We start from the raw sequence: 14,289 nt of genomic DNA, 5'->3' as shown, positions 1-14,289 counted from the left end.
GTATATTTCAGGGAGTAACGTAAACAAACTATTGTACTGTAAAATAGCGTTGAAGGCGGTTATTTTACAGTCACTGGAGAGCTTGCGGAATGAAGTTACTGGAACTTTAACGGCAACTTCAAAAATATCGATTCGATTTCTTGCTCAAATTCACTTCAACGCGAACGTCAGATTGGTTTCTGTACCAACAGCGTCTTGTTGCTTAAACTCGGGACATGTGTATCAATGTGCGTTCAAAAGAAGGGCATGTGTAAGAGCTTGTTACCAACTACATCCAAATGTCTCTCTTTTGTTTAGTCAAGTGGTTATTAGTCCCACTTCAAGACAAAAGACTCTACCTTAAGAGCTTCGTTTGAGTAAACATGAATGAACTCGCGATACCACTCAACATGGATTATGTAGGGACCCAGCTTTAATCTCCTTATCATATTATTTTGAAACTAGCTAGGCCCTATACGTTTCAATTAATATTCTTACGATAGTTATAGGCCTATATATATATATATAATATTATTTAATAAAGGCTCGTCAGCTTTGTCAATTCCATATTCCAATTTACTTCGCAAAGCCTAATGAAATACATATTCTTTATTTCTTTCCCTCCTTCTGAATCTCTCTCCCCTTCCCTCCTGTTTCCCCTTCCCTACATTCTCCTTATTTTCCCCTCCTTCTCCCCTCTATCTGTACTCGCTCTCTCAAACTTGACCCTCCTATAATTACCCACTCGCACTCCTGTTTCCCACTCGCACTCCTGTTTCCCCCTCCCCCAGTGATTTTGTCAGGGTTTTTCTGTTAGGAGGGCGTGGCCCGCATCCAAAAGGGAAGGGTCAAGAAGGAAGAGAAGATGTCCCACGGGGGAGCCCCCCCCCTTGGCTACCAGCAAAACACCTCCCTGTCCACTTCCAATGCCCTCCCTCTCCTCCTCCCTACCCCCTCTCTCTCTCTCTCTCTCTTACCAGACACAACCTATGACATGTTATATATAAAAATGTTATGCACATGCTTTTACTCTTCCAGAAGTATCGTACACTGCTGGCTCAAGTAAAACCAGACCATTTTACGGGAAATTAATCCCCTTGGCGTTGTAGTCAAGCCAAAAACTTGGTTCCGCAAGCTGATTTGGTGTACGTCATGAGTATGGCACGCCACACCGGACAAAAACGGCGAGACTTAAAAATGACGTCCAGTTTAAAAATGACGCCGAGAATGAAAAAATGACGTCGAGAATGAAATGATAACGTCGAGTTTTAAAATACGACGTTGAGTTCAAAACGATGACGTTGAGATTGTAAAATCAACGCCGAGTTTGTAACGCCGAGTTTCTTCGCGTCCAGATTTTTTCGCGTCCAGATTTTTCGCGTCGAGAAGCGCCCTCTATAGTTTCTGATTGGCCATGTTGACATGGTCCAAATAGCTAGTCATTTTCAATATCTGCAATGGCGGAAATAAAAGAATATGGTGAGTGTGGCAAATCTTATGAGTGAGATTCAGAGGACAGACATTGATTCCGAGGTTAATTCCGTGGAAAGACTAGGAAGGATATGGTAGAAGAGCATTTGTGTAATTAAGTTACGACCTTTCTAGCTGTATACTCGCCATAGTCAGTTCAATGGAATGACTCTTATGTCGTGTGAAATTTAAATAACCAGCATAACATGATATACAAGGTGTACCAGAAATACCCTGGTGAATGAATTTGGAAAAAATGTAAAAAGCGGCGTTTAGCTCATTGTATTGTGCATCATATTATTATAATATTATTATGTACGCAAATTATATTTGATTCGGTTGACTGTTTGTGGAGAAATGAGCGATTAGGGCCTACATAATCATGATAATGCCCGCATCAATGCAATTTCCGCGGGGAAGTGACGCGTATGTAGGGCCATTAAGACTCCCTTTTCAGCACCGCAGTCACCCAAAGACCCCATATTTTTTTTATTATCACATGCTCTGTCACCCCAAATACTCCTTATATTTCCCTTTTGATCTGTCACCCAAAGACCCTTATACATGTATATCCATTTGAACAGCAACGAGTCATCTATCACTGAGCCATTTGAAGCCATTTAGAACTAGAAATTAATTTTCGAGGGTCTCGTCCGAAGACCCTATTTTAAAAAAGGTCATTCTTACCCAAATATGCCCCGACTAATTTAGATCCAAACGGTCCGTCTGTCACCCAATGACCCCATATTTTGTGCATTTTTATCTCACCAAATGCCAATATGTATGCTCTCACCCAATGACCCCATATTTTTTTATATTTTGCTCTCACCAAATGCCCCTTACTGTGAAAGAGTCAGCCCTACACCTATGTTGAAGTGTCCCCCCCCCCCGCTTTTTCATACTGCTCACCCCTTCCTTATAAAGATTGTGTATCTCATTAAATTTAGTCCTCTTATAATCCAACGGTGTTATGTTAATCCTGCTTTAAGCAGTCGCTGTGGAAGCATTAACATCTAGGGGGGGGGGGGGGGCTAGTAGGGGGACGAGCATTCCGGTTTCGCTGATGTGACTTTTTGTGCGCACGAAAATATTTCAATTTTGGACTATTTTAGCCCTAGATGAACGTGCGTTTTGCTATTTGATGGGTCATCGCGCATGAAGCGCGTACAATTGTGTAATTTTACCCATTTGGGCCCAAAAAAGGTGCTAAAAAGGAAGATGCACATGGGAATTATTACTTTGTTTCTTCTATTATGATTTTTAGGGGGACGTGTTCAATGTGTTCTAGCCAATTTACAGTGTAATTGTTGATACTGTGCAATGTTTTGTTTAAAACCTTTGCATTCATTATTCAGGACAATATTTAAAGTAACATTTTGTCCGGGAAAACTTTGATTTGGCAACAAACTTATTGAACAGATTAAACTTATTAACACATTATTTAAAGAACGAAAAGAATTTTACCAAAATATAAAGCCCATTGGCATGTACTTTGTTTGAATTTTTGATATTGGCAACCTTAATGATAATAATAAGTTTATATTCATTATGAGCGATAATGAGAATGATGCCATCACTGCACTGATCTTGCTAATTTCATTCATTCTGCTTAAAAAACGTTCTTTAAACATGTTAAATAATGATAGTTAATTTCTCATGTTCATAATAATATGTTGTATTCTCTATGTTCGATCCTGTAGTTTCATTTAATGTCTAGTTTGACTTATACCTGGTTTATTTGGGTGATTGTCTATACAATGCTGATTCTGATTCTGAATGAACTTTCTTTCAAACTTGAAATGAAGTGATTGATTCATGCGTTATGTATAAATCGCAATCATTCAACCGATTCAAGTAAAATCATCGTATTATATGGGCTATACGCTGTTTTTTAAATATTTGGATTCTGATGCCTATTTCTCAACTTAGGTCCAGTTTTTTTATTTTCTGGGACACCCTGTACACCCAATTGGTCAAACATGAATTATCACTCAAATTATTGTAACAGGTAGGCCTATAAATTTCATGTTTTGTCTTATGTTGCCTCCATACCCAATGTGTCTTTGTTAACCCATTTTGACCCTACCTGCTACCCATACCTAACATTACATCACTGACCTTGCCCATTTCCTGTCCTATCCTTGCAATTTGACCTGATAACCATGGTAACCCACCCCATACTATGTGCTTTTTCATGTGCTAGGCAGTTCTGCACTGACCTCCACCAAGTCAAGACCATGCTGGAATCAACCATAGATAAGGAGACACTATACTATCATGGACTTAAACAAACACGCATAGCACTTACCTACAATGAAACATGAACAATATACTGCCAATAATCACAGCTCAAGTGCTATCTTTATCATTGTTGTTTCTTTCAAATATGAATAATATTAGTAAATAATCAATAAATTGCATGGTTTATAATAATTACTAGTATTGAGATATAATATATACAGAAAGACTATAGAGGGCGCTTCTCGGCGCGAAAAAATCTGGACGCGAAAAAAACGCGAAAAAACTCGGCCCGTTACAAACTCGGCGTTGGTTTTACAATCTCAACGTCATCGTTTTGAACTCAACGTTGTATTTTAAAACTCGACGTTATTATTTCATTCTCGACGTTATCATTTCATTCTCGACGTTGTTTTTTATTCTCGACGTTAATTTTTTAAGTCTCTCGCCGTTTTTTGTCTTGTCTGGCGTGCCATACATGAGCACACACAAAATTATATATCAAGTGTGACGTTTGGAACAAAATTTATTTTGATTGAATTCAATCAGTAATTTTCATCAACATGTAGCTTGTTTTTTACCCAAACCAAATTAGATTTCCAATAATTGGTCTATTAACTAGATAATACATAAGTGGTAATTATGTAGTCTATGAGGAAATAGGCAAACTATTGTTCTAAAGTATGACGTATTTCATCATAATTTACGGCACACTATAGATTCTCGCGTTAACTTTAACTTCAAGCGGCTTTAATGGCAGAGTGGTTTTGAATACATAATCCTCTATAATCCTCTAGACGTTAAAGTTAAAGTTAAAGTAACTTCATTCCGCAAGCTCTCTACTTTGTATATTCCACGTCAGGTCGTTATTTCACAGTCAATTTGTATATTCTAGGTAGCAACGTAAATAAACTTTTGTTCTGTAAAAAAATAGCATTGAAGACGTTATTTCAGGGAGTAACGTAAATAAACTATTGTACTGTAAAATAGCGTTGAAGGCGGTTATTTCAGTCAATTTGTATATTCCACGTGAGGCCGTTATTTCGCATTCAATTTGTATATTCCAGGTAGTAACGTAAACACAGGTTTGTACTGCAAAATTTACAATACAAACTAGTTTATTTACGTTTAATTGCAGACGTTGCTACAGGTAACGTAAATAAACATCTGAAAATTAAAGTTGTTGACTGATCATTAATTGTTATAAATCATGCCTTCGTAACACATTCATGCTGTGAGTACTCAGCAAACTAATTTGAAAAGGAATAAACAACAAATCACACGAAGGTGTTTTCACAATCTGTTTATTAATCAGCACAGCTGAGATAAACAACAACAAACAGATGAACAAGATCAGTAAAATCTTATAAACATTGGTTTCCTCAAAATGCAGAGAGCCCTTTGTTGAACTAAACCCTCGAAACTTACATATGCAACAAATACAATGTATCAATATACATGTAAATCTGTCAGTCTATATCAAAACGACTTTTGGTACCATAATACAGCGTATGAAACATGAAATTAAAAAGATTAGTCGTGTCCACACAGTAAGGTTTAAGACATTTAAACCCAGGTTTAAATTCAGATGGATTTAGCGGCGGGTTTAAATTGCTGTCTGAACGATCATCGGATTTAAGTCTAGCAGATTTATCGAGCCCTAAATCCGCCAATTTAACCCTGCTTTTGACCAGGGTTAGTAGCGGGTTTAAGCTTAAATCCGCTGTGTATGAACGGTGTTCGTAGAGCTGTCGGGTTTAAGGGGTAAAAACTAACATAATGCCCATTGAACTACGCAGTTTAGATAGAAGCGAACTCTATTACATGTATTATGCCTATAGGGTGCCGATTTCATGATGGAAGCAGGTATTACGAGTTGAGTTATAAATTTTAGAATTTCATGTTTCATATTTTGATCGCGTTAGGCCCCTACTAGGCCTAGGCTATATATAAAAGTCACGGTCAACGTTTTTAGCTATTCGGGGCAGCAGAGGAAAGGGCACATTTTCATCATGCTGTAGGCCTATATCATTCGAATTTCAACAACGGGTATTTTCGTGCCAAAGTATTGCTTTGAACTTGAAGATAAAACATCGAAAATTGTCATGTGCACACTTGTACATTTCGTATAATCGAAAGTTCTAAGGAAATATGCTCAAATAGCACATAGTCTAAACCCGGGTTTAAGCTTATTGGATTTAGGCACTAAACCTGACTGTCTGGACGTGCAGAGATTCTATCGGATTTATTTTAATTGCAGCGGATTTATAGGTGATAAAGATAAACCTGGATTTAAATACATGTGAGAACGCAGCTTAAGTTGACTTATTTCCTGTGTAACTAAGTAAATAAGCATTTAATTATTACAAATTTGGTAGCATTTTTAGGAAGTGAAATATAAGTAAAAGTAGGCCTTGATGATTAACTAAGAGTATCTGATTTCTTATTCTCAGACCAAGTCCATCGTTTTGATATGAATTGACACAAATAGCAATAGCAATATAAATAACGTGCTATTTTTTATATTTTCAACAACTTCACTTTCACATAATTTGAGGCCAAAAATATAAACTCAAACATAGAAAATCATGTATAGGCCTGCACTGTGAATTCCCTTCTTGGAATTTGTTCATTGAATACTTCTTGATATCTTCTTAATGTTATTTTTGATATTTTTATCAACTTTACACTTTCACATAATTTGTGAGGCCAAAAATATAAACTCAAACATAGAAAATCATGTATAGGCCTAGGCCTGCACTGTGAATTCTCTTCTTGGAATTTGTTCATTGAATACTTCTTGATATCTTCTTAATGTTATTTTTGATATTTTTATCAACTTTACACTTTCACATAATTTGTGAGGCCAAAAATATAAACTCAAACATAGAAAATCATGTATAGGCCTAGGCCTGCACTGTGAATTCCCTTCTTGGAATTTGTTCATTGAATACTTCTTGATATCTTCTTAATGTTATTTTTGATATTTTTATCAACTTTACACTTTCACAAAATTTGTGAGGCCAAAATATAAACTCAAACAGAGAAAATCATGTATAGGCCTAGGCCTGCACTGTGAATTCCTTCTTGGAATTTGTTCATTGAATACTTCTTGATATCTTCTTAATGTTATTTTTGATATTTTTATCAACTTTACACTTTCACATAATTTGTGAGGCCAAAAATATAAACTCAAACATAGAAAATCATGTATAGGCCTAGGCCTGCACTGTGAATTCCTTCTTGAATTTGTTCATTGAATACTTCTTGATATCCTCTTAATGTTATTTTTGATATTTTTATCAACTTTACACTTTCACAAAATTTGTGAGGCCAAAATATAAACTCAAACATAGAGAATCATGTATATAAGCCTGCACGGTGAATTCCCTCTTGGAATTTGTTCATTGAATACTTCTTGGTATCTTCTTAATGCTATTTTTGATATTTTTATCAACTTTACACTAAATTCATATAATTTGTGAGGCCAAAAATATAAACTCAAACATAGAAAATCATGTATAGGCCTGCACTGTGAATTCCCCTCTTGGAATTTGTACATTGAATACTCCTTGGTATCTTTTTAATGATATCTTTTATATTTTCATCAACTTAAGGAGGAGCTGACCCTTCGCGGTTTTTTTTCATGCACCTAATTACTAACAGTATTCCTGACTATATTCTGAAGAATTGGGAAGGGCTACAAAAACCAAAGTTACCATGACTATAGCCAAGATTACCATCATCATGTCTATGAAGTTTGATTTTGTTTAGCTTTTACAAATTTTCTTCGAGAGTGTAAAATGTTCGAAAAACAAAAGTTTTGAACATTTGACACTATATGCGAAAATCAATAAAAGCTAAACAAAATCAAACTACATAGGAAGGATGGCAAAAACCTTAGCTATATTCATAGCAACTTTCATTTTCTAGCCTTTCCCAATTCTTCACAATACAGCCTAGAGTAGTACCGCTAGGTGCACGAAGGGTCGGCTCCCCTTAAAACTTTCACAAACTTTTGTGAGGCCAAAAATATAAACTCAAACATAGAAAATCGTGTATAGGCCTGCACTGTGAATTCCACTCTTGGAATTTGTTCATTGAATACTCCTTGGTATCTTCATAATACTCCATGACTTAAACAGATTACAAAGACTAGAATAAATACTTGATGACAGAGGCCAAGTCCCAACCCAAACTCACTCCATAAGTAAGCAATGTGCTGGTGGTATGATTTGAACCCAGAATCTCCTGGTCACTAGTCTGTACAATTAACATGATTAATGGTACGGTACTGTAGAACTAATCACAGTAATGCTAGACAAAAAGCATTGATCACTTTTCAATTAGTTTTGAGTGGAATTATCAATCTGTCTTGAGTTTTGCCATAGAGTAGCCCATGTCTCTCACTGGTGAACTATCAGTTCATTTGTAATACTTTTAGCTCCCTTATTTGTGAGTCTCACTATGATTGGCTACTTGGGCAACTGGTGTGTTGCAACTGGTTCGACCACGTATTGTTCGTGTATTACACAATAAACAGTGGCGCAATATTGTTTCACGATTGCCGAAGTTTGAACCCAATCATAGCTCTAGTAACCAGTCACATTTCTCAATTGTTGATATAGATATATGCAACAACCTACTCTGAACAGAATACATAATTCAGAACAGTAAACATCAATTCGACATCTGATGATTTAGATGATAAGATATAGCTTCCTTTATCCGTTCAATTTCAAAGTCTATAGCCAATCACTTTCAAAGTCTTTCAGTTTGTTACATAGTTGGAGGACTTGTGGATGAACGGCTGTCTTCTTGCCTTTCTTTTTACTTCTCTTGGACCCTTGACTAGGGTTGATGCCAAGGAAGCACCTGAAATCAAATTCATACATTCATATCAGTTCATTCAATATCAGTGACAATACATTGTAATTTGTAGTTTTTATTATTGAATAATATTCTATGTAAAAGATTTTCATAGACATTGAATGCTGTTAACATAAGTCACAAACATCTAAGAATATGGTTCATTCATATATCAAAAGGGTTTTGCACTAAATTATTACAACGAAAGGTATTTAAGTTGAAACTTATGCACTACATGGATTTTTCATATTAGTTTATTTTGAAGGACTGTATAATTTTAACATTTTTGACCTACTGTGGACTAACCACTCTACAAATTATGATTTTCCCACTAGTTACAGGCCCATACACATCAACTGACACTGATTGATGATCACATGATTCAGGTGTTTCTGTTTAATGTTAAGGTTGGATTCAGGTACAGCAATTTGTCCATTTGAACTGTTGTTGAAATCTATACAGCAGATTTGCCAATAATAAAATGAATATTTTAACTTGTTTCCAGCATTACTAAATACTATTAAAAAAAATATCATCAGACATTGGAAGCAATCAAAATATGCACATTATTTAGTTTTCATCATTGTTATTATAATTAAAAAGCTACAAGGGCTACAATAGTACATGTACAATGAAACCAGTAATGAATGACACATTATTTGAATTCCTATGATCATTTTACATAAAACTCCTCAAATCTATTATAAAAGTTTCAAAATTATTGCAAAAGTTTCAAATAAATTGTGAAATAGCTTCTTGCACCCTCAGTTCATCCAATCCATAATGTGTTGGGCGGTACAAAATGTTAATAATGAAAACACATCACACAACACCTCAAAGCAAATGAAGCAGAGAAATAAACATCCTTATATATAATCTTACCTCTGAATAAATTCCAATGTTGCTCCGATATTCTCAGGGTACTCGAAGTTAAAGACGTAGAATGTAGAGAACCACAGGGCCAATGCTGACAGCTGGTTGGTGATGAGATCAATGACTACCTTCCCATTTATTGTCAGTGAGAACTTGTTAGTGTCAAATGGTGAATCTCCTATTTAAAGTAAAGAAAGATAAAATGCATTGCATACACACAATGAAAGGAATGCCAGTTAAAGGGACAGTCAGTGATTGTACAGAGATTCAACATCCCCTTTTAATGTTATGTATAGGTAGATATACCAAAGATCACTTTAATTCCAAACTTTTAGCCAAGTCTGACCTTCCGTTTAGAAGTTATGCAATATTGTGTGCATTGCATTGTTCCATAGGCTTCTATGGCGAATTTCTGATGCCCGCGCATCAGAAAATAAAGATTTGACTCTCGTTCACAAACTGTATAGTTTGTGCAAGATTCCTTTTCAGGCTAACCTTCCCCAAAAAAAAAAAAAAAAAAAAAAAGGTATGTGTGAAAAAAAGTTTGACCTTGACCCGCAGATCTCTGACTGTCCCTTTAAGCATTCGCACATGATTTCATATTGAAAACAATAATAAATTCCAAAGCGATTATTGTTTCCAAGTAAAAGTACTACTTTTGAGAAAATTTGATGAGGAATTCAAATCTGTGACTATTTTCCTTCAAGTGTAGAAGAAATTTAAAACAAACTGATTTAAAACTATGACAAAATTACATATTTTGGATCTACCTGTAACTTGGTTGGACAACATTATGTTTACATTACAAGTTTGTCTCATTTGAAGGGCTAGTATGTCCTTAACTGATGAACTGGCATCTGTGCAGTTTGATTACTCTCTCAAAATTACATTGAATTAATTTATGAACTGACACAATTAGCAACCAAGATTGGCTCCAACTTTATATTGGGTGATAATGAATAAAACTTAACTTCTAAACCTCCTTTTAGCTACTAGGCCTATGTTTTAAGCTAAAGCAATACTGACATGTCAGGCTATATATTTAGTTCAGAAAATGATCTTTCTTGGCTTTTGTCAGTTAGGCCTAAGTGTTTCCTGACTGGATTATGAGTGTTTGTTGCAAAAATCCACAAGAGAATTTCTATGCTTATTCATTTATTCCCAAAGTTTCATGACCAGGTTTTTGCTCTTTGCTGGATAAAAATCAAATGTGCAAAAATTTAGGTACTTTCCAGAAAAATGTAATTCAAAGATTATTAAAATGTCAATTTAACCTCTCAATGAGCTAAGTCAATTGTCTTTACAAATTTTTAAAGGTAGAAAGCAAATTGATTTTAGAGCTTATTTTTTAGACTACTCTCAGAAATAAGGGTTCTAAAAGGGTTCTTCACTTGTCCTCTATATGGCACCCTTTAAGGTTCTAAAAGGAACCACTAAGACACTCTAGGAACCTTTATTGGTTCTTAATGTAACAAGCTATAGAACCTTAAAGGGTTCCTGAATTTTCTGTAACCTTTTTGAGGGTTCAATAGCCAGGGTTCCATATACTGGACAAAAAGGTTTCAGTTGGCACCCCTTTTTCTGAGAGTGTAAGTGATAATCGATAGCCAATAAAGCCACAATGAATAGAACTTACCATGGGCAACAAGACAAGGTGTTGCCGGTAACTCCAGTGTTTCAATGGTAGAAGCTGAAGTACTTGTCAAGGTCTATTTGAAATATAAAAGAAAATCAAGTTCAGTAAAACATAATTACAAAGTAGCAATGGTATCAATGTGTACATGATCTGATATCGAACATTTAAATAATCTCTCCCCTGAAATGTGGCCACTTCACAGCACTGAAAAAAAAAAAAAAAAAAAAAATCAATTCTAATGCCTTTCACTAGGAATGCGACAAACAGCGTTTTGAAACTAAACTTGCAAATTAAATGATACAACATAATATTGTAGCTCAATTTATTGGGAAGAGTATTGTCCTAGTATACAAAGGTTGCCAGTTCAAATCTAAAAAATGCACTATTTGAATGTAGGTGTTTTTTTCAATGTTATGCACCAGCCACGTCTCTGGGGAAAGATATAATATCAATCCAGAGGAAAAAAGGTACTTCTTTCCTAATTATCAGATATTACTTTTTGTAAAACTCTCTACATAACCTCCAATGGTATGTGATCCCAAATTGTCACCACAAATAACCAAAATAGTTCCTTTGACAATTATACCACTATCTAGAACAATTCCTGTGTTCTCTAGAGTTTTAATATCTGTAAGAAGTTGGCCAAAGATCTTTTTTGGTCATACTTTTTAAGATACTTCTCTTTGCACAACATCACCAACTGTATCGAATCTATTTGTGATCTGCACCTTGGATCAATATTTCCCAGAGTTAAATACACGCCTACAACTTTATGCTTATTTCTTGATGAACCAAGAGGATTCACTAATTCAAAGGCATCTTGAAAAAGAATAATCTGTAATGCGTCCGGATTTGCTGAGTAAAATGGATTATCTTTGAATGCTTTTCCATCTTGAACATCTCTAAATTCATTGTAACCATAGTCAGTTTGTTGAGTGTGGCTTTGGAAAGATTTATCTTCGCACATCACTTTGAGTGTTTCCAAAATTGGCACATAATGACAGCAGTGCTTTTTGGTTGTTTTTGTCTTTTTTTGAAGAACAATTTCCACTGGGCTGACAAATTTCATCTTTTCCTGGTAGTATTTCTGTCGTAAATAATGTGACCCAAGGGTACCAGATTCAGGGTATTGCTCTCTGTCTGTATTAATCAAATCAGACTTTGGACTGATAGAACACCCTAAATTTGCCACACCTTTTGCAATATCTTCAACAAGGTCTTGATCTGTACCATTTTGATGTAACTTGCTCTTGATAAATCTAGTGATATGATCAAGTGAACACTGTTGCAAGAAGTGCATTTCATCAACAATCACCTGGATTGTTGAATCTGGGATCATGTACTTTGCCTGTAATTTCAACAAAAATATGGCTATATATTTTGTATATTGTGCAATTCCTGGTTCATCAGTGTCATTATCATCACTAGACCAATCTTCATTATCAAATGTGTTTTGATCATCATGTAAATCTTGTTGCTGTGGGTCTTGTGCACCTGCGTGGTCATGCTGCAGTACACCAACTTCAGGACCAACAATAATATTCTGATCTATGATATACAATGGATTTACATCTTGCACACAGTAATTTTGTGGCAACGTGATATGTGAGAGCTAAATGAAGACTTCTTGTTAAACAATTTATCACATTGACTAAATGGACAGCTTACTCGCAAACCTCCTGTTAAATGTTCTTTTGAGTGAGCAAGCAATTCTTTCAGATCTGAACATTTGCGTTGACAGAATTCTAACGTACATCGGACAGTTATACCAACATTTCTGTATTCGTTCGCCTGCAACTGATTTGGCCTATATGTAGTAAAGTAGTCATTGTGTTCTCGTGCAATGTGGGACGTTAGCCCTTTGTAAGTAGGCCTATAACATGTCCTTATACATGTGGGAACACAACAAGGAAATCTTGAATTTCTGTCATGGATGTGACTTCTACAATGATTTACATACTTTTTAATAGTGCTTGACTGTTTACCACAAATGCTACAAGTAGGTCGAACAATTGGCATGTTTATTGTACTGCCACTAGGCCTACTAGCACTAGTAGGCCTACTGTCTGGTCCACATTCTCCTGCAAGTTGTGCAACTGAAAAACTGACCCGAAATTGAAGTTTGAGAAACTGACCCAAATGACCCACAGAAAGATAAGCATTGATCTATGGTACCGGTACATGGGCATTTAGATCGTACCATGCACTTAAACCATGTGAACTAAAACAACTAGCGTTTACTTGCCTGTCTCTGTTAAAGTTGACCAGCAAAGAAGCGATCTAGCAAACTTATCAAAGTAAAACACTTCGACGCCACGGTCGTCTTCTTCAAGTCCTATCGGCCGATATACGTCTCATTACAGCGCGCAACGGCCACTCCCCGGGGGCTGCTCCTCTGCATGCGGTATTCTGATACTAACAGCGCATCCTCAGTTCAATCAATTATGCATAATTACCCAGGGAAAACGGTCTATAAAGTATTATTACAGGAGACCTGTGAACTTACGGGTTTTCAAAAAGAAAATACATTTTTTATTTGTTTGTTTCTGTAAATTTACGGATTTACCAGAACATCCATATTTTTTCTGTAAAATAACATTAATTCCGTAAAAATACGGAATGATTCCGAGTTGTTTGGAATATTTACCGTTAAAACTCTACGGAATATTACGAATATTCTGTATTTTTAAGGAATATTTTCCGTAAGAAACCTCGTTTTATTCTGTATTTTTAATGAATAAGTTTTACGGAATGAATAAATTACAATTTACGGATGTTCCGTAACCCTGCTGCCGGAATGTTCCGTAAAATAACGGAATAGTTTGCTTCTATAAAACTATGAAAATATATCTCAAAACACTTAAAAAGTGAAGTATAATGTTGAAAAACAATTAGGGTCCTATGTGTTTTTACCTGCGGTAGGATCAATTCACATTTATATTATGATTTAATTTGATATTTTTAACAGTGATGGTGTTAATTAAAAAAAAAAAATGGTGAAAGTCATATTTTACCTGTAAATTAACTTTATATTAATATTTTAACGGGTTAAACGTATGTTTTATTTGTAAATAAACAATAAATTACATTAAAATTAAATTATAAAAATTTGCAGATTGTATCGTTAAAAACAAACTAAACTTTAGATTGACAGGAAAACGTTAAATTGATGACTTTAGCGTCTTGAAAACGGTAAAACTGTTAATTTTTCATGTAAATTAACG

General features: G+C 35.3%; 1 long non-coding RNA gene across 1 annotated transcript; it reads right to left on the bottom strand.

The window, feature by feature from the left end:
• Positions 1 to 8,245: 8,245 nt before the first annotated feature.
• LOC140166588 (uncharacterized) lies at positions 8,246 to 13,450 on the bottom strand. The gene is made up of 4 exons (XR_011860890.1): positions 13,311 to 13,450; positions 11,066 to 11,138; positions 9,439 to 9,607; positions 8,246 to 8,562 (listed from the first exon to the last, which is right to left on the bottom strand). It is a non-coding gene; the product is annotated as an uncharacterized lncRNA (long non-coding RNA).
• Between the last annotated feature and the right edge of the window lie 839 nt (positions 13,451 to 14,289).

Source organism: Amphiura filiformis, chromosome 12, assembly GCF_039555335.1.
Source record: "Amphiura filiformis chromosome 12, Afil_fr2py, whole genome shotgun sequence".
NCBI classification, from domain to species: Eukaryota; Metazoa; Echinodermata; class Ophiuroidea; order Amphilepidida; family Amphiuridae; genus Amphiura; species Amphiura filiformis.
The sequence above is the reverse complement of the archived record's forward strand: the minus strand, read 5'-3'. Positions and strand labels throughout refer to the sequence as shown.